At 40.4% G+C, this 21,472-nt stretch overlaps 1 protein-coding gene across 8 annotated transcripts in view; it reads left to right on the plus strand.

Moving 5' to 3' along the window:
* TGFBR3 (transforming growth factor beta receptor 3) overlaps positions 1-21,472 on the plus strand; it is a 204,820-nt gene that overhangs the window by 32,398 nt on the left and 150,950 nt on the right. The window lies entirely within an intron of this gene.

Raw genomic sequence — 21,472 nt, forward strand, 5'->3', positions numbered from 1 at the left:
AAACAAAACAAAACAAAACAAAATAAAAAAATTAAAAATGTACAGAAATACACTGTGCTTCCTAGAGGCCATCAGAATGGGAGCTCAGAGATGAGAAGAAGCAAATGATTTGGTTGGAACATTGTTGCTTAAATAAGAGTGTCAGATCCCCTAGGCAAGGTCTTAGTGTGGCAATCAGGGTTACTTGACAAATTTGGAAACTTAATTTGCTCTATTTTGTTATAATTTGCTTTGTGTCTCTTCTATAATGAGCTACATAGAACTAATTTGTTGGGCCAGTTCTGGAAACTGGCTGGCCTCAAGAAGAAACACATTGACTTAAAAAATGATTAGCCTCTTGGTTTTAGCTGTTGAATTGCACATACAGATTACATGAGAGTGATAATAATAACCACGTACTGAGTGTGCACTGCAGCCAGGTACTGTGCTAAACAATTATAGCCTCTAACAATGAGCAAGGATATTCTTAGTTCATGAGCTCACTTAGTCACAAGTCTGCTCTTCACCTCTGCGTTATACTGAAGAAGCGGGACCACCATTAATGCTCCAGTTGACTCAGACCAGGAGTCATATGCAGGCACAGACTGAGTGGAAGCCAGTTTGCAGAAGCTGGTTTATGAGATTGGAAAGCAGAATGTCCTCCTTGTTGCAAATATCTTGAGAGAAAGTTGCTAGTTTTTTTTTTGAATGCTGGTGTGTGAATTTGAACTGCCCATTCTCTCTGTCAGCAGTTTCATTTTGTCTCATGATTGAAAAGTTATTTGCCTTTTAGCCTGTGTATTAAAACTTATCTTAATTAAAATCTCACTGAAGAGTAGTAGGAAAAAAAAAGAGAGAGAAATGGCTTGATGGAAAAATGTGCTGTTTTGATAACAAGATGTATAATTATACCTGGTGGGTTTGAGGCAGAATTTTCTGCTTTCATTGATGAAAAAACATAACTTAAGAAGGTACTTCATGGGAATGTGGTGAGTTTGGTGGTTCTGTATAGCCTTGATGTATTTGATAGTGAATCAGTTTTGCTTGAGACCTTCCTTCCTCTTTCCAGCCACTGGTAAAAATTTTTTTTGAGTTGTGTACACACTGAAAGCTTTGCTGAAGTGTACAGTAAGATTGAAGGTACAGTAGAATTACAGATTTTATAACAAACTGAGGCAACTGATCAATAGTACAGAGGTAGAGATGCTTTTTTGAACAAGCTGATGGGCCAAATGAATGAAGAAGAAGGGAGAAATGTTTTGTATATAATACTGACATCCAGTAGCTTTCTGTATAGGCTCAGCATACTTTGCAAAATACTTTTTTGGGGCATTCTGCATGAGCTGAATTTCAAGAAGATAGTAGAAGATAATATAATAATGAATATTTATAATAATTAATTAATTACTGTGTATCAGGCCCTGTTCAAAGTGCTTTAAATGTATTATCTCATTCCATCCTCATAACTCCCCTAAGAAATGTAGGTTCTTTGTTTATTCTCAGTTTATAGATGGGGAAACTGAAGCACAGACAGGTTAAGTAACTTCCTCAAGGTCCTACAACTACTAAGTGGCAGATTTAACCATGAACCTACTGAGTCTAGGTCTACAGATTGAGCCTTTAATCTCTACACTATGAGGGAGTCTTGATCAGAAAGGTGTTTTAAAAAAATGATAATGGGTTTGCTGTGTGTCATCTGTGCCCTTTTGAAGCGTCAAGTAAATCACTTATTCACTGAGTCTCCACTGAGTGCAAAGCACAGGACTAGTCACTTAGGGATATAGAAAGAAATGTAAGATTCATCCTTCTTTTGAGTTGTTTATACTTTAGTTCGGCATATAAAATATAACCAAATAATCAATGCATGGTGAGGAAAAGCCAGAAGACCTCAGGGGGGTCAGGAGGGTGGATTAGAGCAGCTGGGGAGGGCTTTGTGGAAGCCTAGGTGTTGAGCTGTGTTTTGAAGACCAGGCAGAATCTAGAAAGCGAAAGGCATTGGGGTGAGCAGAGGGGAGAACAGGGCTTAGCACAGAACAGGGCAGTTAGGTGCTTGATGTTGTTTTAAAGAACGGATGACCCAGAGAACTGGTTGGGAATGTAGAGGAGGTCTGTTTGGAAGGAAGGATGGGGGTAGATTGTGGAGGACCTCAAATGTGAGAACAAGGCTGTGGATTTCATTCTGAGGTTTGGATTCTCTCTTCTTCCATCCCCCTGTAGCCAAAAGCATGCACTGTTTAATCTTAGAATTCAAACTGCAGCCTCCCAAAGTTAGACTGAGAATATGGCCTTCTTGGCTACAAAGGCAACAGTGCCTGGCACATAGGCTGACATTCAGCTAGGGCTTGCTCTCTGCCAGCTAATTTATTTTGTTTTTATAAGAAAACCCTGTGAGGTGGTATTAGTATTACTATCATCATCTGCATTTTACTCACAAGGAAACTGGGACTCAGTAACTAATAAGTGGGCCTTCTCTGGTGGTCCAGTGGTAAAGAATCCGTCTTACAATGCAGTGGGTGTGGGTTTGATCCCTGATCAGGGAACTAAGATCCCACATGCCGTGGGGCAACTAGGCCCGCGTGCCACAACTACTGAGTCCACGCGCCCTGGAGCCTGCGCACCGCAGCTAGAGAAGAGAAAACCCGAACACCACAGCTAGAGAGAAGCCTGGACACCACAATGAAGAGGCTGCGCCCTGCAACGAAAGATCCCGCATGCCTCAATGAAGATCCCGCGTGCCCAACTAAGACCTGACACAACCAATAATAAATAAATAAATAAATAATAAATCTTAAAAAAAATACATTTTATAAAAAAAATATCTAGTAAGTGGCAGAGCAGGGACTTGAACCCAGGCAATTTGGCTCTAGACTCCAACCCATCCACCACTCCACTAGAGCCTCTACGTAGGAGACACTCCGTGGGGAATGAGTGAACCTCTTCCCTTGATTGATTCAATACCAGATGAGTAGCCACCAGTGAGACATCCTGGAACCAGATGAAACCCCTTTGGCCTCAGAAGAGACGTATGTAAGTCATCAGAATGGAAAGACCCTCAAGTAATGGGCCTTCTTTATTCGCGTTCTTCTTTCACTGACGGGGCTGTGGAGCTCTACTGTAGAGTTCTTGGCAGCAGAAGGGGTGAAGTCCTCCTTTAGACACGCGGCCAGGGAGGAGAAGAGCACAGCACCTAAAATGAGCCTGAGCTGGAACAGTAGGTGCCTGCGTGTGGGCCTTCAGTGAAAGCCTTCCTTCCCTGCTTGTGGCTGAGGGTGAAGGAGGCGGAGGCAGAAGCCACAGCCCAGGGTTAGTGGTTGCTTTGACAAAACTCATACTTTTCCTTCCCTCCCTTGTTCCTTGGTTATTGTACAGCATGTGGGGAGAGAGGGCCATGCTCTTGGTGAACAAGAACTGTGTAAGGACCATAATGCCTTCTGATTAGAAATTACCTTAGGTTTGTGGTGCCTTATCTTAGGTCCTGTAATGTATCTAAGAAAAGTGGGAAGCTGTAAAGGTAAATGCTTGCTCCTGTGGGCTTAAGGCTCACTAAGTTTTCACTTTAAAAACTGTTCTGCTACACATCTTTAAAAAATATTAACTGCTGCCTCTGAGGCTTGCCAGAGTTAGGCAGGGCTGTGTTCCCAGGAGGCTTAATAATGAGACAAAGAGGCACGTATGGAGAATTCAGGGAAGACAATTTGGTAGGAGGGGATGGACTTGTCTGTGCCCTACTGGTCCCTTGTGTCAGGCCAGAGGGGTGCTGCTGAGGGGAACTCTGCAGAAACGCTGCTGGCCTCTGTGCTGGCCAGTGTTGATGGCTTGGCTGTCTCCCTCATTCTGTGGTTTCCATTTGGTGCCTAGGTGTATCCTTTTAGATGCTTGCCTATGACCTGCACACACATTTATTTCTATTGAACGAACTCATTTCTTTTTATCTTTATTCCAGGATGTACCTGGAATTCCAGGTACAGTCCACAGGAAAACAGAGATGTTTTTAGTTGGAGCTATTTTCCTGCTAAGAAAGCTCTGAACTCTTCGGGTCCGTAGGACAGCAAGCAGAGACACTAGCTGGTTAATACTTGGTTTGGAATAGAACAAGCTGGCAGCCTTGAGGGGAGGCTAAACATAATAATATCATTTTATTTTTATTGTTTCCAAAATGCTTTCATGTCTAGTGTTTCATTTGATTCTCCTAGCAGTCCCTGGGTGGGCAGGGTTGTTTTCTTCATTTATGGAATGGGAGTAAGGGGCTTTAGAGAAAGTAAGCAATTTAGAAAGCTGGTCTGCCTCTTGATCGAACCGAACCCAGCACACTTCTGCAGATGAACTGCACTGTTGAGTCTTAGTGCGCCCCTCAGCACCTCTTGAAACAATGTAGCCAGGTGCTCTGCTGGGTACTTTGCACTAATCAGTTCATTTAATCCTTCCAGAAACCCAGTGAAGTAGGTATTCATCATTCTCACTGTTTTTGTAATTATTACTACTGCCACCACCCTTACCATTATTATTATACTAATTTTACAAATGATGAAACTGAGGCTTAGAGAAGAAAAATGTCATATATAGTGAGAGACAAATTTTTAAAAAAGTTAAAACGGTCCTTTAGGTAATAATAGTCATACGATGAGTAAGTGGCAGCATGGCAGCAGACCCAGAGTTCATGTTCTTTCCGTTGTGCTGCCCAAAGGGAACTGGCACTCTCTCTCTCTTGGATTTGAGATCAGTGGTCTGAGGACCGCAGAGGTGGTTCTGCCATAGTTTCCCTGCTCTGCCAACTGAGGGATCAGAGGCTGTAACTCATAATGGCAGAAAGGGAGGGAAGGTGCCGGTGGGAGCTGCCACCAGGAAATGTAAAGGGTAGAGGAGGAATAGACTTGAAGGTTCAAAGCAAATTCGAAAGGATCTTCTCTTGCTAACCCCTAAGTCTTTGGACACAACTAGTTGATTTGGTCTGTGATTATTATTGTTTATAGGTGGTTATTATAACCACTTTTGTGTTTAATTCCACTTTTGGATACATAGGCAAAAGATCTTGTCAGTTGTGATGCCAGCTATCACCAGGGTGCCAACTTTCTATTTATTTTAAAGGCAAAGTAATGTTATTAAAAGTCCCGGAGTGAATACCATTTTAGGTAGTGATTTTAGGTAGTGATTTAGGTAGTGATCTCTTTGGGGGGGACCATGCACACCCTAGCACGATGAGGTCCCTGCCTCCCTTTCTTTAGTTTTGCACAGAAACAACACACACACACACACACACACACACACACACACACACACACACACACACACACACACACACACACACACACACACACACACCACACACAGAGTTGGGGCCGTTAGCTGTAGTCAAGAAAAATACGAGTTCATTTCTCAAAGATTACCTTGCCCTGCATATTCCACCCACAGAGGTGGAATATGATATGATATCAAATAAAAGGCCTTTTTCTTTTTCATTTGCAAGGAGAATAGATAGTTGGGTAAGCAGATGTTCATATAGTATGAGAAAGATATTTACCAAGAGTGTGTGTAAGATTATACGTAGATTTGATGTCAGACAGGTCCACAGAACCCAGGTTTCTCTCTCCTTTGCATCCTTATCCTAGACTGTATAATTGCCACCCAGCTTTCTGAATTGTTGATTTATTTGGGTTATTTTAGGGTACCAATGATGGGGCATTTTTGTAAACACTGATCAACTTTTCCATCAGGACAGAGCTATCTGTATGTGACCACATAGCTGTTTAATTGCTCAGGGCTTATACTCTCACACACTGTGGATTTGGGAAATTAGACTTTCTCAGCTTGTTTGCTTTGATAACTAAACCTTCCTACTCTGGGACCACCTTGAATCATTGCTGGAACTCTGAGCTCCGAGTGCTGGTTTTGGAAGTGTTGTAGGAACAAGGCGGGTTCCAGGAAGTGTTTCACTGTGGTGCCTTCCCTCAGGACCGGCCCTGCACATGGGGGCCTCAAGGCGTGGAACAGTTTGCCTGTCTTGGAAGATTGGCCAGACCGGCACTGCGTCCACGTGAACCGCTGACTTTCATTCTCTTTAAAACATTCTCTGCCAGAGTGGCCTAAAATAGATTTATCCTGAAGTCCCATATAATCATATTTTTGTTCTCTGAGAGGACATTGTAAATCAGGCAGAATTCTAGAAGGCTTAAAAATGCACTTGCTCTCAGAATGTTCCTTCCAAGGACTAGGCAGCAGGTGCTCTGGGGACTGAGGCCCAGCTATTCTCCTGTCCTATCCTGCCAACTCTTAGAAATCTTAAGGAAAAAACAAACAAACAAACAAAAACACTAGAGTAGAATGTGGAAAATCTTACTGCCTTCAAAGAAAAATATTGATTAAAAAAAAAAAGTTATTCTCTCTGTGGGCAATGAAGGGAACCATATAGTGATAAGCGGTATAGTTATGGCAAAAGGAAAAAGTTCCAATAAGCCTGCTCTGAGTTCTTTGTGTTGCTTCCCTTTGTCCTCACGTGCCTGAATAACTTAGTCCTGGTCTGGATGATAGATGAGCCATGAGTAGTAGCACCTCCCTTCCTCCCTACCCTCCTGCCGCATCCGGAAAGATGCTCAGGTAGCAAAGTCCTCAGGAGAGAGCAGAGCACCCGCTTCTGGAGTCAGTTCCTGCTCTGTTGCTTCCAGTGGTGCCAGAGCTGCTCCTGGGATGAGCTGTTCCAGCGGGACGCATCTGTGTGGCCCATTTTGGCATTTCGTTGCTGCTTGGTAAAACAAAATGCCACATAGCTCCCATCTGCCCCTTTCTTTTTTTAGACGAAGGAACCATTTATCATTTCACCGTTTCTTTCAACTTTTAAATACTGCTATGTTTAGGTGGGAGGTTGTAGTCTGGTGAATTAGCTTTGAGTGCATACCAGGTCTCAGGTAGTTTGCTAGCTTCTGTGGCACAGAAAGGGGATACTTCGGAGTTAGTGCAAATAATGAGTTTTTTCCACCTTCTAACATGGTTGTTTCCTAAAGTGTTGATTGATTTATTCAGCAAGCATCTACTGAGCACTCTAGACACTCTTCCAGGTGTTGGAGATACAGCAATGAACAAAACAGACAAAAATTCTTGTGCACCTGAGGCGTACATTCTAGTGAAGAGAGAGAGAGACCAGAAACAAAAAATTATGCATATTTTAGCAGGTTCAGTGGAGAAAAAGCAACAGGGCTAGGAATTACTCCTGGCGAAGTACAATTTAAAGTAAGGTGATCAGGGAGGGCCTCACTGGGAAGATGACATTTGAACGAAATTTTGAAGGAGGTGAGCTAAGTGGATATCTGGGGAAACGAGGACTCCAGGCAGAAGGAAAAGCACATGCAAAGGTCCTGAGGTGGGAGCTTGTCTGAAGTGCCCAAGTCCTAGTAAACAGGCCAGGTGGCTGCTGGAGTGAAGAGTCAGAGGGTTACCTGGGGGACAGGTGTAGGGCTGCATATAGCCTTGTAGGCCATTGTTAAATTTTTACTCTGAGTGAGAAAGAGCCATTGGAGAGTTTGAGCAGCAGAATGGTCTGAAGGATATTGTAACAAGATAACTCTGGCTGCAGTGTTGAGAATAGACTGTTGGGTTATGATGCATTTAGGGATACTGGCTGGTGGCTATTGTAATAATTGAGGCAAGAGATGATGGTGGCCAGAATCAGATTTTAGAGGCAAGACCCTTGGGAGTGAAATGCTTATGAAATTAAGAATGATTTTATGGTTTTCTTTCAATTTGTTCCTTTTGAGGAGGAGATTATAAAGACAGATATATCAGTGGAATACTATGCCATAACTTAATAGTAAAGATAATTACTTCTATGTAACAGTAAAAACTGTATCTTAAAACACAGAACAACCCCCCAAACTGTCTAAAGAAAATCTCTTTGCGCTGTGAATGACTGTCCTCGAAAAATCACTGTCTTAAAAGCCTGGACCCTCTCTTCCTAATTTACCTACTGTCCTGATTTCCAAGTCTCATCCTTTTCATTCCCCATGTGGTCTGTTTTTCAGGGTTATGGATTTTGAGGGTTTTACCACCTTTTGCAAAATTGCTTCTCATAGCAAAATTAGCGTTTCAGAGAAATACAGATGCATCCAGCTTTACATAGTAAATAAGCGTGTTGTGTGTAAACTCATTTTTATAAATTAAATTACATGTTAGGTGTGAGCAAGGAGCTGGATACTTACAGTAAACTTTATTCTGTAGAGCAAATAATTACTTTAAAATATGTTTTATAGTATGGGAATTCATATTACTTTTGCCTGAGAGTGGTATACCCATTTCGCTTTTGGAGTTGGAAGTTAAAAACAGACAGACATTAGACCAGTGCTTTCTAAACTTTAATGTGCGTACGAATCACCTGGGGATCTTGTTAACATGCAGATTCAGTTTTCATGGGGTAACAAACTGCATATATTTTTTTTACCGTTGAATTGTATGTGTTATTTTTTTTAATTAATTACTCAATGCATTTTTCTTTTTCTTTTTTGTGGTACACGGGCCTCTCACTGTTGTGGCCTCTCCCGTTGCAGAGCGCAGGCTCCGGACGCGCAGGCTTAGCGGCCACGGCTCACGGGCCCAGCCGCTTCGCAACATGTGGGATCTTCCCAGACGGGGACACGAACCCGCGACCCCTGCATCGGCAGGCAGACTCTCAACCACTGCGCCACCAGGGAAGCCCTCAATGCATATTTTTTTTTAACAGGCCCATATGATGTTGATGCTGCTGGTCTGAGGACCACATTTGACAGCATAGATCATCTGTTTTCTCTATGCACAAACTGTAACACAGAACCTGCAAATACCTTCTAGAAAACGTCTTACTGTCATAAAGGGAGCTTGGTTTTTTAGCGTGCTTTTGAAACAGCTACCTTGAAAACCTTTCAGTGAACTCATTTGGGTCAGAGGGATCCATGTGCTAGAAGGGAGATTGGTTTGAAGGAGTGAGCTCCACAGACACCTTTAGCTCTCCAGCTGTAGGTGTGGCGCACCTGCAAATACCAGGTGCATCTTTATTGGCTGGGGCCACACCTTGAAATAATGGCTGTAGCTATAAGAAGAAGGAATTTTCCCTCAGTTCTTCCTTTCATGTGCCTCTTTTGCCTTTTCCCATTTCTTGCCTCGTGACTTAGTAGGTAATGGGGACACTGGTGCAGGCAGCTGTGGCTGAGGAGACTCTAGGTAATGCGGGATGGTACCAGCTGACTGGATAACAGGGAGAGTTGAGGTAGGTTAACAAGGGTGTTAAAAAAAAATCCGGAATGTTAAGTGGGGCACACCCCATTTCTGCTGGAGCCGTTCTAGTATTTTTTTTTAATTAATTAATTAATTAATTAATTTATGACTGTGTTGGGTCTTCGTTTCTGTGCGAGGGCTTTCTCTAGTTGTGGCAAGCGGAGGCCACTCTTCATCGCGGTGCGCGGGCCTCTCACCATTGCGGCCTCTCTTGTTGCGGAGCACAGGCTCCAGACGCGCAGGCTCAGTAATTGTGGCTCACGGGCCCAGTTGCTCTGTGGCATGTGGGAACCTCCCAGACCAGGGCTTGAACCCGTGTCTGCTGCATTGGCAGGCAGATTCTCAACCACTGCGCCACCAGGGAAGCCCCACCATTCTAGTTTTTAGCTCTGGCTTCCTCACTGATTCCTATTTTATTCCTGTAATCAGATTCTAGGCTAGAACTTTAAAAAAATTAACAATTTACAGAAGGGAAAAAACTCCCCAAAGTTGTTATTGATATTTATTAAGCATCAACATCATATTTATTAAAAATTGGGATAAGACACTGCGAAGATTTAACCTCTGTGCCTGAAAAGTTGTCTTTTAAAATAACTTGTTTATTTATTTTACCACTGAGTAGTTTGTAAAATTTTCTGATTTGCTTTCTCAGATCTCATCACTGTCATCGTAGGGGTGGTAGGGGCTGGGTTTTGGGGCAGCGATAAGCAGCTTAAGTTTGGCCCTGGAGCGCTCTATAAGCCCCAGGTGGTGGTCGTTCTGTTTTTGAAACTGGAACAGAAAAGTCCAGAGGAATGCAACAACATTTTTACTTCTTGCCCCCCTGCTAGCTTTTTTCTAGGCCTCCCAAAAATGTGTTTATCTTGCTGGCCATGCATGTAGAGCAGCCTGGAATTCTGTGTGGCATTAGATAGTAAAAAAATCGAAAGATTTCTCACATGACTGAGGTTATGGGAGTGGGAAATCTTGGATTATGCAGGACTCTTTGATTGAAAGAAGGGAATTTTGGGACAAGATTTATTCTAATATTTAGTTTTTAAAACTATTATTCATCCCCCCCTCTTTTAAAAAATTAAAACCAGTCTTTTGGGGGATGGAGGTGTGGAGGTGTGGATTAAAAGCAATATAAAACTTTTAAGTATCGAATTAAGAATTTCCACTCATTAGAAGAAAAAAATGTCTTTAGGGTGAAAGAATAATTTGAACTTTAAGAGCCTGATAATGATATAATTTGAGAGCAGGGTCTGGCATATTGTGGAGGACCCTAAGGGCCTGACCCCAGCAGCCCCCCACTTTGTCACCCCAGGATCGTTTCCAGGATGGCTTCACTGTCAACAACCAGGTCTCAGCCTGGCCCTCTCGGGTGCCTGGGGAGTCTGTGTCCTCTGGTTTGCCACGTTTAATGAGCTCTGGAAATATGTTATCAGAGGCTGTCTGGCAATGTTTCATTAATGGTATGGGGTGAATTCAAAAGCACTAATTAATTGTTTTAGATCATTTGCAAAGCCCATGCTGAAAAACCTAATGACTGTAGGAGAAAGTTGGCAGAGAGGCTGTTCAGAGATTAGCCTGGACCTTACCCAGCTCAATTGCCTTTTGGAGTTGGGCCAAGAGGGGAGTTGTTTTTCTTTTTGGAGAAGTGCTTGTGGTCACATTGTTCCCTAAATTCCCAGTTTACTGCTCCAGGCTCGTGGCTGATGGAGCTCATATGGACCTTGCAGAGCTAGGGAGCCCAAAGAGCATCTTCTAGAAGTTTTTTTTTTGTTTTGTTTTGTGAGTAAAACACAATTACTTAACATTCATTAACTAAATAAATACTTCCCAAGGGTCTCTTCTTGGAGGGAGGAAAGGGAGCTCTAGTTTATTATGAAACAGTTTAGGTTCCAAGTGTTAACTGTTCAAAAGGTACCAGGATCAGGCCTTAAGTAGTTTTTTTTTCTTCCTCTTAAAATAAAACAAATCAGATTCCTCATTTCCTCTGTTTGGCCGGCCCAGGGCAGCAAACTGCTACTGCGTTTGGAAAATGGTGTTCAAAAATCTCAGTTTGAAATCAAGTGCACACAATGTAAGTTCAGAGTATACTGTATGTATGAAGGATAAAAATAGACTTGCATCATTTTGTTACATTTGACATATGTTATAGAATAATACCTTGAATTAGCTCAATCTGATGAATTATAGAAAAATAATGGAAGTCCTTGCCCCTTAAAGATGAGAGATATTTGAGGCTTGTTGAGCCAAGTGCCAGTTCTGGTGACTCTGAGAGCAGTGTAGGCAGTTGAAAATGAAAGCAGAGAAGAGTATTTCAGACTTATCTCAGAGCCAGTCAAGTGTTCTGTAAGGGAGCTCTTTTCTAAGCAATATATAGCTTTGTTGGAAAACATGTATCCAGAAATCTGACAATTCCTGGGGCTGGGCCTGGCCCTGCCTCCTACTGACAGGCCTCAGTGTCTTTTCCCCGTCCTTCTGGGCTTGAGCTGCTTGTGAGTAAGTAGTTACATATGAATCCGAGGCCAAATTGTACTTTATTAACATGATTCAGGAGAAAAGAATTCTAATGAAAAATTTCAGAGGACTGTGCTGAGCTATTTCATGATAATGTCAGATCTTCCTGAACTCAAGAAGGCCCAAGAGCATCTATTATTTCTGTTTATTCCTCAACTTGGAATCTATTGGAAAAAACTTACATGCAAACCTCAGGAGAGTATGTGCTGGTTGAGGAATTTATTCCTGAGTGCACAGCGGCTCTGTTTACTCTGTGTGAGGCTGGCCATCCTGAGGTTCCAGGAAACCTGCTTCCTCCTCAGCCAGCAAGCATGGAGTAGCAACTTTGACTTTTAACCCTTTCTGCAGATGGTCCCCAGGCAGCTTGATGGAGTTGATCTCAGAGCTGTGAGGAATCATGAAAGATATTTTTAAAGTTGGGAATGAAGCCTTTGAATGAATAAATCACTATGATTTTTCTTTGCTGCTTTATTTTTTTCCATCTCATTACACTTTTATTTTAGAAAGTAATTCTGTGCCACAATGTCAAGATTTGCTGGTATATCCCAGTTAAGTTGTAAGATACCATGAGTAATGTTACTACTAATAGTTAAAGTGCTGACTTTAAAGAGTGGTTTTACTTTAAAAAGACGAGATTCAGGTTTACCCTAACCATGGTTATTTGCATTTAAATATATCTGAGTGAGAGAGAGAGAGGTTAGGATTGCCGTTGATAGAATGAAAAGAGTGGTACATATATACAATGGAATATTACTCAGCCATAAAAAGGAATGAAATTGGGTCATTTGTAGAGACATGGATGGATCTAGAGACTGTCATACAGAGTGAAGTAAGTCAGAAGGAGAAAAACAAACATTTCATATTAACACATATATGTGGAACCTAGAAAAATGGTACAGATGAACTGGTTTGCAGGGCAGAGACACAGATGTAGAGAACAAACGTATGGACACCAAGGGGGGAAAGTGGCGGGGGTGGTGGTGGTAGTGGGATGAACTGGGAGATTGGGATTGACATATATACACTAATATGTATAAAATAGGTAACTAATAACAACCTGCTGTATAAAAAATAAATAAAAATCAAAAATTCAAAAAAAAAAGAATGAAAAGAACACAGAATCTGTAGCATGTAATATCTGTTTTGCCATCCATGAACATGGTACACCCCTCAATTTAAGTTTTCTTTAATTTCTTTCAGTACTCCTTGGAGTTTTCAGGAATTTATTTTGAAGACTGTAGTGTGTCCAAATGTGAACAATGTTCATTATGCATGTCTGTTTCATTAGAATTAGGTTTGAGAACCTCTGTTTTAGAGACAATAACTCTATCTTCTTTAAACTACCCTTGATTAACAGTGATAAAAATTAATACTCCCTCTGGCCATCTGGAGAGTGAACTCAGTCACAGATAACTAAGGCCTTCTGCTAAAGAGAGTTATTGGCCTGGTGGCTTTGCTCTAAGTTGTAGGAACTCAGAGCTCAGTGTGTACTATAAGAAATATGTCCTTTAGCTGAGGCTTAAACTGGTGTTGCTGAGCAGGGGAAGCCATCACATCTCTTCAGTATGGTAAAGTGAGCACTCTTGTTCCTTTGGACAGTCTCAGAACCCAAAGATTGAAAATTGTGCCCTTTTGCCAGGCCCTTGGGTTTTCCCAGCAGAAATTTATTTTGGGACTTGTAACTAAAGGATTTTGTAGAGATTTTACCCTCCAAATGTGAGCAATACCTAAGGATTCCTGTTACACTTTTATGTAGGAAAAGTAATTCTCTACCACAATGTCTAGTCTTAACAGAGATGTATTAAAGTCAGAGAGTCAGGATCTTACGGTAGTTGTGACCATGGGCTTTGGATTCAGACACAGGTTCAGGCCCAGGCTTTGCTATTTGCAGGCTGCATGAGCATAGCCTCAGTATCCTCATATATAAAATAGAGATATTGATTATATCCACTGCACTGTGTTCTTGTGAGGAATATAAATGAGATAATGCATGTAAATCAGAGGGTCATGTTTATTTAAACAAAACTATTGAAAATGGTGTTCTTTGAAAAATACGAGCATGTTGAACATATTTACCCAGTCTTTTAAGTTGGAAGTCTATTGCTTAGGCATATTTTTAGTGCGAAAATCAGATCTGATCCTGAAATCCAGTGTTGCAGACAAGACAGACTCTATCAATGCCCAGTTTCTTTATTTTCCATATGTTCTGCTCAAAGCAGTACAGTGGGACTGATGAAGTTGGGAGGAGGTTGTGAATAAAAAGCTTTCTTCTTTTGTTTTCTGTATTGAAGATTTGAATTTGAGTCCCAAATTTATGACTTTCAGAGCTTCTGTTGCCTTATCTATAGATTATTGCTAATTATACTTATTCTGTTGATTTTTATGAGAATTAAATAACATGTGAAGCAGCCAGCAGTTTATGGCACATAGTAGGTCTTCAAAAAGTTATTCCTTATTTAGAGAATCTGCGTGTTTAGAAAAAGAAAGAGAGCTAGAACAAACGTAGCAAGGGCAGAATGAGTTTGCTGTTCAGCTCTGTGCTCCCAGCAGAGAAAAGGCAGGTCAGGGTATTTTTCTGGGGGATGGCTGATTTGCTGTTGGCTGAACCAGGGCTCAGGTGGCTTTGAAATGAAAAGAACTAAATCTGGGTCCTGGATAGAAAAGACCTTATTCCTCTTGAGGAAGTAGCTTGGCCTTTAGCTGGAAGTTGGAGGGTAAGCCTGAAACTTCAAGAAAGGTGGTCGTGGCACTGAGGATGATGCCTGGCTGAGGACAGGAGAACTTGGAAACAGTGGAGTGAGACCACCTATCAGCAATTTTCCTCATCTGTGGTGGTACCCTTGGGCTCAGTCCCCCTAACTACCTTATTTAAAATTGTAATCCCTCTCAACCCCTGGTATTCGCATTCTTATAATTTTGTTTTATGTTTTCCCTCGTAGCACTTATCACCTTAAAACAAGTTTATGATTTATTTTGTTTATTACTTGTCTTCCTCCACAAAAGTGTAAGCTCCACGAAAGTCAGGTTGGTTTGCTTTTGCTCTGGTATATCTCTTCCATCTATATGAAAATTCACAAGTAGAGGAGTTTCTGTGTTTTTGTTTGACCCTTCTTGAATGTGACCATTGTGGTAGAGCATGGGGACAGTTCACTGATAAATCCCTGGTCCCCAGCACATAGTGGGTGCTTAATATTTATTGAATAAATCGCTAATTATAACTCTTGTTCATAAAGTACAATAAAGTGAAACAACTTTGCTAAAATAATAAATCTCAAGGCTACTCCATGAAGAGCGGGTGAGGGTCACTGTCTTTTCAGATAAAACAGTGCCTGAGTGACATGTGGGCATCTATTTAAAGACAGATACTCGATCTGTCCCTAGATTGTTATGAGTCTTTGGCGGCAAGAAGCTGTTCTTTCTTTTCTTCTTATATAAATTTATTTGTTTTATTTATTTATTTTTGGCTGCATTGGGTCGTCATTGCTGTGCACGGGCTTTCTCTAGTTGCGGTGAGCTGGGGCTACTCTTAGTTGCAGTGCACGGGCTTCTCATTGCGGTGGCTTCTCTTGTTGAGGATCCTGGGCTCTAGGCATCCAGGCTTCAGTAGTTGTGGCTCATGGGCTCTAGAGCGCAGGCTCAGTAGTTGGTGGCACATGGGCTTAGTTGCTCTGTGTCATGTGGGATCTTCCCGGACAAGGGCTCGAACCTGTGTCCCCTGCATTGGCAGGAGGATTCTTAACCACTGCGCCACCAGGGAAGCCCCAAGATGCTGTTGTTTCTTGGGACACATTCTATGAAACTTAGCATAGGGACTTCCCTGGCAGTCCAGTGGTTAAGACTTCGCCTTCCAGTGCAGGGGGTGCGGGTTCAATCCCTGGTCGGGGAGCTAAAATCCCACATGCCTCGTGGCCAAAAAACCAAAACATAAAACAGAAGGAATATTGCAACAAATTCAATAAAGACTTAAAAAAAACAACAACAGCATAAGACAGTACTTTACATGTTGGCTAAAGTAGTGGTGCTATATTTCATTCAGGAGCTGAAGGTTAACTCTTTGAACCATTGATTCTCAAAGTGTGAATTGTAGATCTGAGACCTTTTCAGGATGTCTGTGAAGTCAGAACCATTTTTATAATAATTCTAAGATGTCTTTTTCCCTGGGTTAATATTGCAATGATGATATATAAAAGCAATACTGGATAATACTGCTGGTGCCTTATCAGGAATTGAGGCAGTGCTTCACTGCCACACACCAGCTTCATTTAAGAATATTCTTGTTGAAGCAGTAAAACCCCTCAAATACATGTCTTGTTCATATTTTGTATGATGAGATGGGAAGTATGCAGGTAGCACTTTGATACTTCAAAGTACAATGGTTGTCTTGAGGAAAAGCACTTGTGCAGTTGCTTGAATTGTGAGCTGAACTAGTCTGTTTATCATCAAATACCATTTTGCTTGCAAAAACGAGTGACAGACAAATGATGGTTATCTAGACTTCACTATTTGGCAGGTATTATTCAAAAATAAACAGAGGGAGCATATTATTTCAAGGAAAACAACTATTTGTTGCTAATGATACAATTTTATTTTTCAAGTAAAAATTAAAATTTTGGAAAATTTATATCCATCACCGTGACCATGGCAGTTTCTCAGTAGTTAAATGCTTTTCTGATGAGGTCAATGGAGATATTAACAAATGTGATTTTTTGATATCATATAAGAAGTACCTCAACATTTGGCATATTTGTATAACTCAGTGAATCATTATTTTCCAGATGACCAATACCTGCTGTTATAAAATCATGTATGGTTAAAAGATCCCACATCTTGATAGTACAAGATAGAGCAATTGATTTTTTTTAAAACTTCATATTTTGAGATTATTTTATTTTATTTATTATTTTGGCCATACTGTGCAGCTTACGGGATCTTAGTTCCCCAACCAGGGATTGAACCCGGGCCCTCGGCAGTGAAAGCACGGAGTCCTAACCGCTGGACTGCCAGGGAATTCCCAAGATAATTTTAAACTTACAGTAAAGTTGCATATATACTACAGAGAGTTCCCATAATCCCTTCACCCAGCTTCACCTTACAACATCTTATATACCCATAGAGCTATTATCAAAACTAAGAAATTAATTTGATATAATATTATTAACTGAAGTATAGAATTTATTTGAATTTCACAATTTTCCCACTAATGTTCTTTTTCTGTTTCAGGACCCAAGTCAGAATCTCACATTTCATTTAATTGTCAGGTCTTCCTTTTTTTTAAATTTTATTTTATTTTTGGCTGCATTGGGTCCTCGTTGCTGTGAGTGGGCTTTCTCTAGTTGTGGCGGGCAGGGGCTACTCTTCGTTGTGGTGTGCGGACTGCTCATTACGGTGGCTTCTCTTGTTGCAGAGCACGGGCTCTAGGCACGTGGGCTTCAGTAGTTGAGGCGTGTGGGCTCAATAGTTGTGGTGCGTAGGCTCTAGGGTGCACAGGCTTCAGTAGTTGTGGCGTAGGGGCTCAATTGCTCCACGGCACGTGGGATCTTCCTGGACCAGGGATCAAACCCGTGTGCCCTGCATTGGCAGGTGGATTTCTAACCACTGTGCCACCAGGGAAGTCCCTGTCATGTCTTCTTAGTCTCCTCCGATCTGTGACAGTTCTCTGTCTTTCAGTGACCTTGACACTTTTTCAAGAGTACCGGTCAGTTTTGGAAAGTGTCCCTCATTTGGGGTTTATCTGGTCATGATTGCGTTGAGGTTATGTTTTCTTGACAAGAATGCCACAGAGGTAATGGTCCCCTCTCAGGGTATCAAATCAGGGTTACATTATGTTAGTGTTGAATAATAGTGGCTAGAGTGGACATCCTTGTCTTGTTCCTGATCTTAGAGGAAATGCTTTCAGTTTTTCACCATTGAGAATGATGTTTGCTGTGGGTTTGTCGTATATGGCCTTTATTATGTTGAGGTAGGTTCCCTCTATGCCCACTTTCTGGAGAGTTTTTATCATAAATGGGTGTTGAATTTTGTCAAAAGCTTTTTCTGCATCTATTGAGATGATCATATGGTTTTTATTCTTCAATTTATCAATATGGTGTATCACATTGATTGATTTGCATATACTGAAGAATCCTTGCATCCCTGGGATAAATCCCACTTGATCATGGTGTATGATCCTTTTAATGTGTTGTTGGATTTTGTTTGCTAGTATTTTGTTGAGGATTTTTGCGTCTATATTCATCAGTGATATTGGTCTGTCATTTTCTTTTTTTGTAGTATCTTTGTCTGGTTTTGGTATCAGGGTGATGGTGGCCTCATAGAATGAGTTTGCGAGCGTTCCTTCCTCTGCAATTTTTTGGAAGAGTTTGAGAAGGATGGGTGTTAGCTCTTCTCTAAATGTTTGATAGAATTCGCCTGTGAAGCCATCTGGTCCTGGACTTTTGTTTGTTGGAAGATTTTTAATTACAGTTTCAATTCCATTACTTGTGATTGGTCTGTTCATCTTTTCTATTTCTTCCTGGTTCAGTCTTGGAAGGTTATACCTTTCTAAGAGTTTGTCCATTTCTTCCAGGTTGTCCATTTTATTGGCATAGAGTTGCTTGTAGTAGTACATCTTGGGATGTAGCATCTTGGGATGCTTTGTATTTCTGTGGTGTCTGTTGTAACTTCTCCTTTTTCATTTCTAATTTTATTGATTTGAGCCCTCTCGCTCTTTTTCTTCATGAGTCTACTAATGGTTTATCAATTTTATTTATCTTCCCAAAGAACCAGCTTTTAGTTTTATTGATCTTTGCTATTGTTTTCTTTGTTTCTATTTCATTTATTTCTGCTCTGATCTTGATGATTTCTTTCCTTCTGCTAACTTTGGGTTTTATTTGTTCTTCTTTCTCTAGTTCCTTTAGTTGTAAGGTTAGATTTTTTGTTTCAGATTTTTCTTGTTTCTTGAGGTAGGATTGTATTGCTATAAACTTCCCTCTTAGAACTGCTTTTTCTGCATCCCATAGGTTTTGGATTGTCATGTTTTCATTATTTACCTCTAGGTATTTTTTGATTTCCTCTTTGATTTCTTCAGTGATCTGTTGGTTATTTAGTAATGTATTGTTTAGCCTCCACGTGTTTGTGTTTTTTACGTTTTTTTTCCCTGTAATTCATTTCTAATCTCATAGTGTTGTGGTCAGAAAAGATGCTTGATATGATTTCAGTTTTCTTAAATTTACTGAGGCTTGATTTGTGATGCAAGATGTGATCTACCCTGGAGAATGTTCCATGCGCACTTGAGAAGAAAGTTATCTGCTGTTTTTGGATGGAATGTGCTATAAATATCAATTAAATCTATCTGGTGTATTGTGTCATTTAAAGCTTGTGTTTCCTTATTAATTTGCTGTTTGGATGATCTGTCCATTGGTGTAAGTGAGGTGTTAAAGTCCCCCACTATTGTTGTGTTACTGTCAATTTCCTCTTTTATAACTGATAGCAGTTGCCTTATGTATTGAGGTGCTCCTATGTTGGGTGCATATATATTTATAATTGTTATATCTTCTTCTTGGATTGATCCCTTGATCATTATGTAGTGTCCTTCCTTGTCTCTTGTAACATTCTTTATTTTAAAATCTATTTTATCTGATATGAGTATTGCTACTCCAGCTTTCTTTTGATTTCCATTTGCATGGAATATCTTTTTCCATCCCCTCACTTTCAGTCTGTATGTGTCCCTAGGTCTGAAGTGGGTCTCTTGTACACAGCATATATATGGGTCTTGTTTTTGTATCCATTCATCAAGCCTGTGTCTTTTGGTTGGAGCATTTAATCCATTCACGTTTAAGGTAATTATTGATATGTATGTTCTTATTACCATTTTCTTAATTGTTTTGGGTTTGTTTTTGTAGGTCCTTTTCTTCTCTTGTGTTTCCCACTTAGAGAAATTCCTTTAGCATTTGTTGTAGAGCTGGTTTGGTGGTGCTGAATTCTCTTAGCTTTTGCTTGTCTGTAAAGCTTTTGATTTCTCCATCAAATCTGAATGAGATCTTTGCTTGGTAGAGTAATCTTGGTTGTGATCTTTGCTTGGTAGAGTAATCTTGGTTTTAAGTTCTTCCTTTTCATCACTTTAAGTATATCATGCCACTTCCTCTGGCTTGTAGGGTTTCTGCTGAGAAATCAGCTGTTAACCTTATGGGAGCTCCCTTGTATGTTGTCATTTTTCCCTTGCTGCTTTCAGTAATTTTTCTTTGTCTTTAATTTTTGCCAGTTAGACTACTATGTGTCTTGGCGTGTTTCTCTTTGGGTTTATCCTGTATGGGGCTCTCTGCACTTCCTGGACTTGGGTGGTTATTTCCTTTCCCCCCGTTAGGGAAGTTTTCAACTATAATCTCTTCAAATATTTTCTCGTGTCCTTTATCTCTCTCTTATCCTTCTGGGACCCCTATAATGCGAATGTTGTTGCGTTTAATGTTGTCCCAGAGGCCTCTTAGGCTGTCTTCATTTCTTTTCATTCTCTTTTCTTTAATCTATTCCGCAGCAGTGAATTCCACCATTCTGTCTTCCAGGTCACTTATCCATTCTTCTGCCTCAGTTACTCTGCTATTATTCCTTCTAGTGTATTTTTCATTTCAGTTATTGTGTTGTTCATCTCTGTTGTTTGTTCTTTAATTCTTCTAGATCTTTGTTAAACATTTCTTGCATCTTCTAGATCTTTGCCTCCATTTTTTTTTTTTGAGGTCCTTGATCATCTTCACTATCATTATTCTGAATTCTCTTTGTGGAAGGTTTCTTATCTCCACTTCATTTAGTTGTTTTTCTGGGGTTTTATCTTGCTTCTTCATCCGGTACATAGCCCTCTGCCTTTTCATCTTGTCTGTCTTTCTCTGAATGTGGTTTTTGTTCCACAGGCTGCAGGATTGTAGTTCTTTTTGCTTCTGCTCTAAATCATGTTTTATTTTGGAAAATAGTTGTTTTTTCCTAAATATACTATTTGTGTTCACATGCAATGGGTTTATTATTATTGGTTTTAAATGAATTAATAAATATTTTAAAAATTGCTGTTTTAATTTCTGTTTTGGTAAATCTTGATAGATAGAACTCATATCAACAAAGTCTCTGGAGTGCTCAGTAATTGTAAAGCATAAATGAATCCTAAGACCAAAAAGTTTCAAAATTCCTGTTTACTGAATACTAAAGAGGAGCTATCTTGGTGTAGGGGTGGAGAGTCCCTAGCGGATCTTGTCTTCTGGCCCAAATGAAGATTCAAAGGAGACATGACCCTGAGGGAAGTCACTTACTTAGCATCTCTGTCATCAATCCCCTCACCTGTCAGATGAGGGAGATTGGCCTAGGGATCTCCAAGTTTCTTTCAACTCCCAAACTATGACTCCAAATCACTGTGGCTGTCAAAGAAGCCATGCTGGTAGCATGGACATTATGCAGCAACACAGGTAATTTCTAGATATTCACAAGGTTAAAGATGAAGATCTCATGTGGAGGATGTGACACAGTAATATTTGTGAGAACCTTGTTCTGACTTTTTGGGCCTGTAAAATTATTTTTTTCATCGTCACCTTCAGAAAATTATAGTTTAATTATACTAAATTTTACTATAATGACGAAAGATTTAAGTTATTGCTGAATATTTTTGTCAGTTTATGTATATCACAAATTAAGAAGTGCATGATTTCCTAGAAGTTTTTTGCTATAATATTCTTTCTCCGTGTATGTGTAAGCTTATTTTGTGTGAATATATATAAGTATTTGCATAAATCATTTTTATTTG

Source organism: Leucopleurus acutus (genome assembly GCF_964270905.1).
Source record: "Leucopleurus acutus genome assembly, chromosome: 2".
Lineage (NCBI taxonomy): Eukaryota > Metazoa > Chordata > Mammalia > Artiodactyla > Delphinidae > Leucopleurus > Leucopleurus acutus.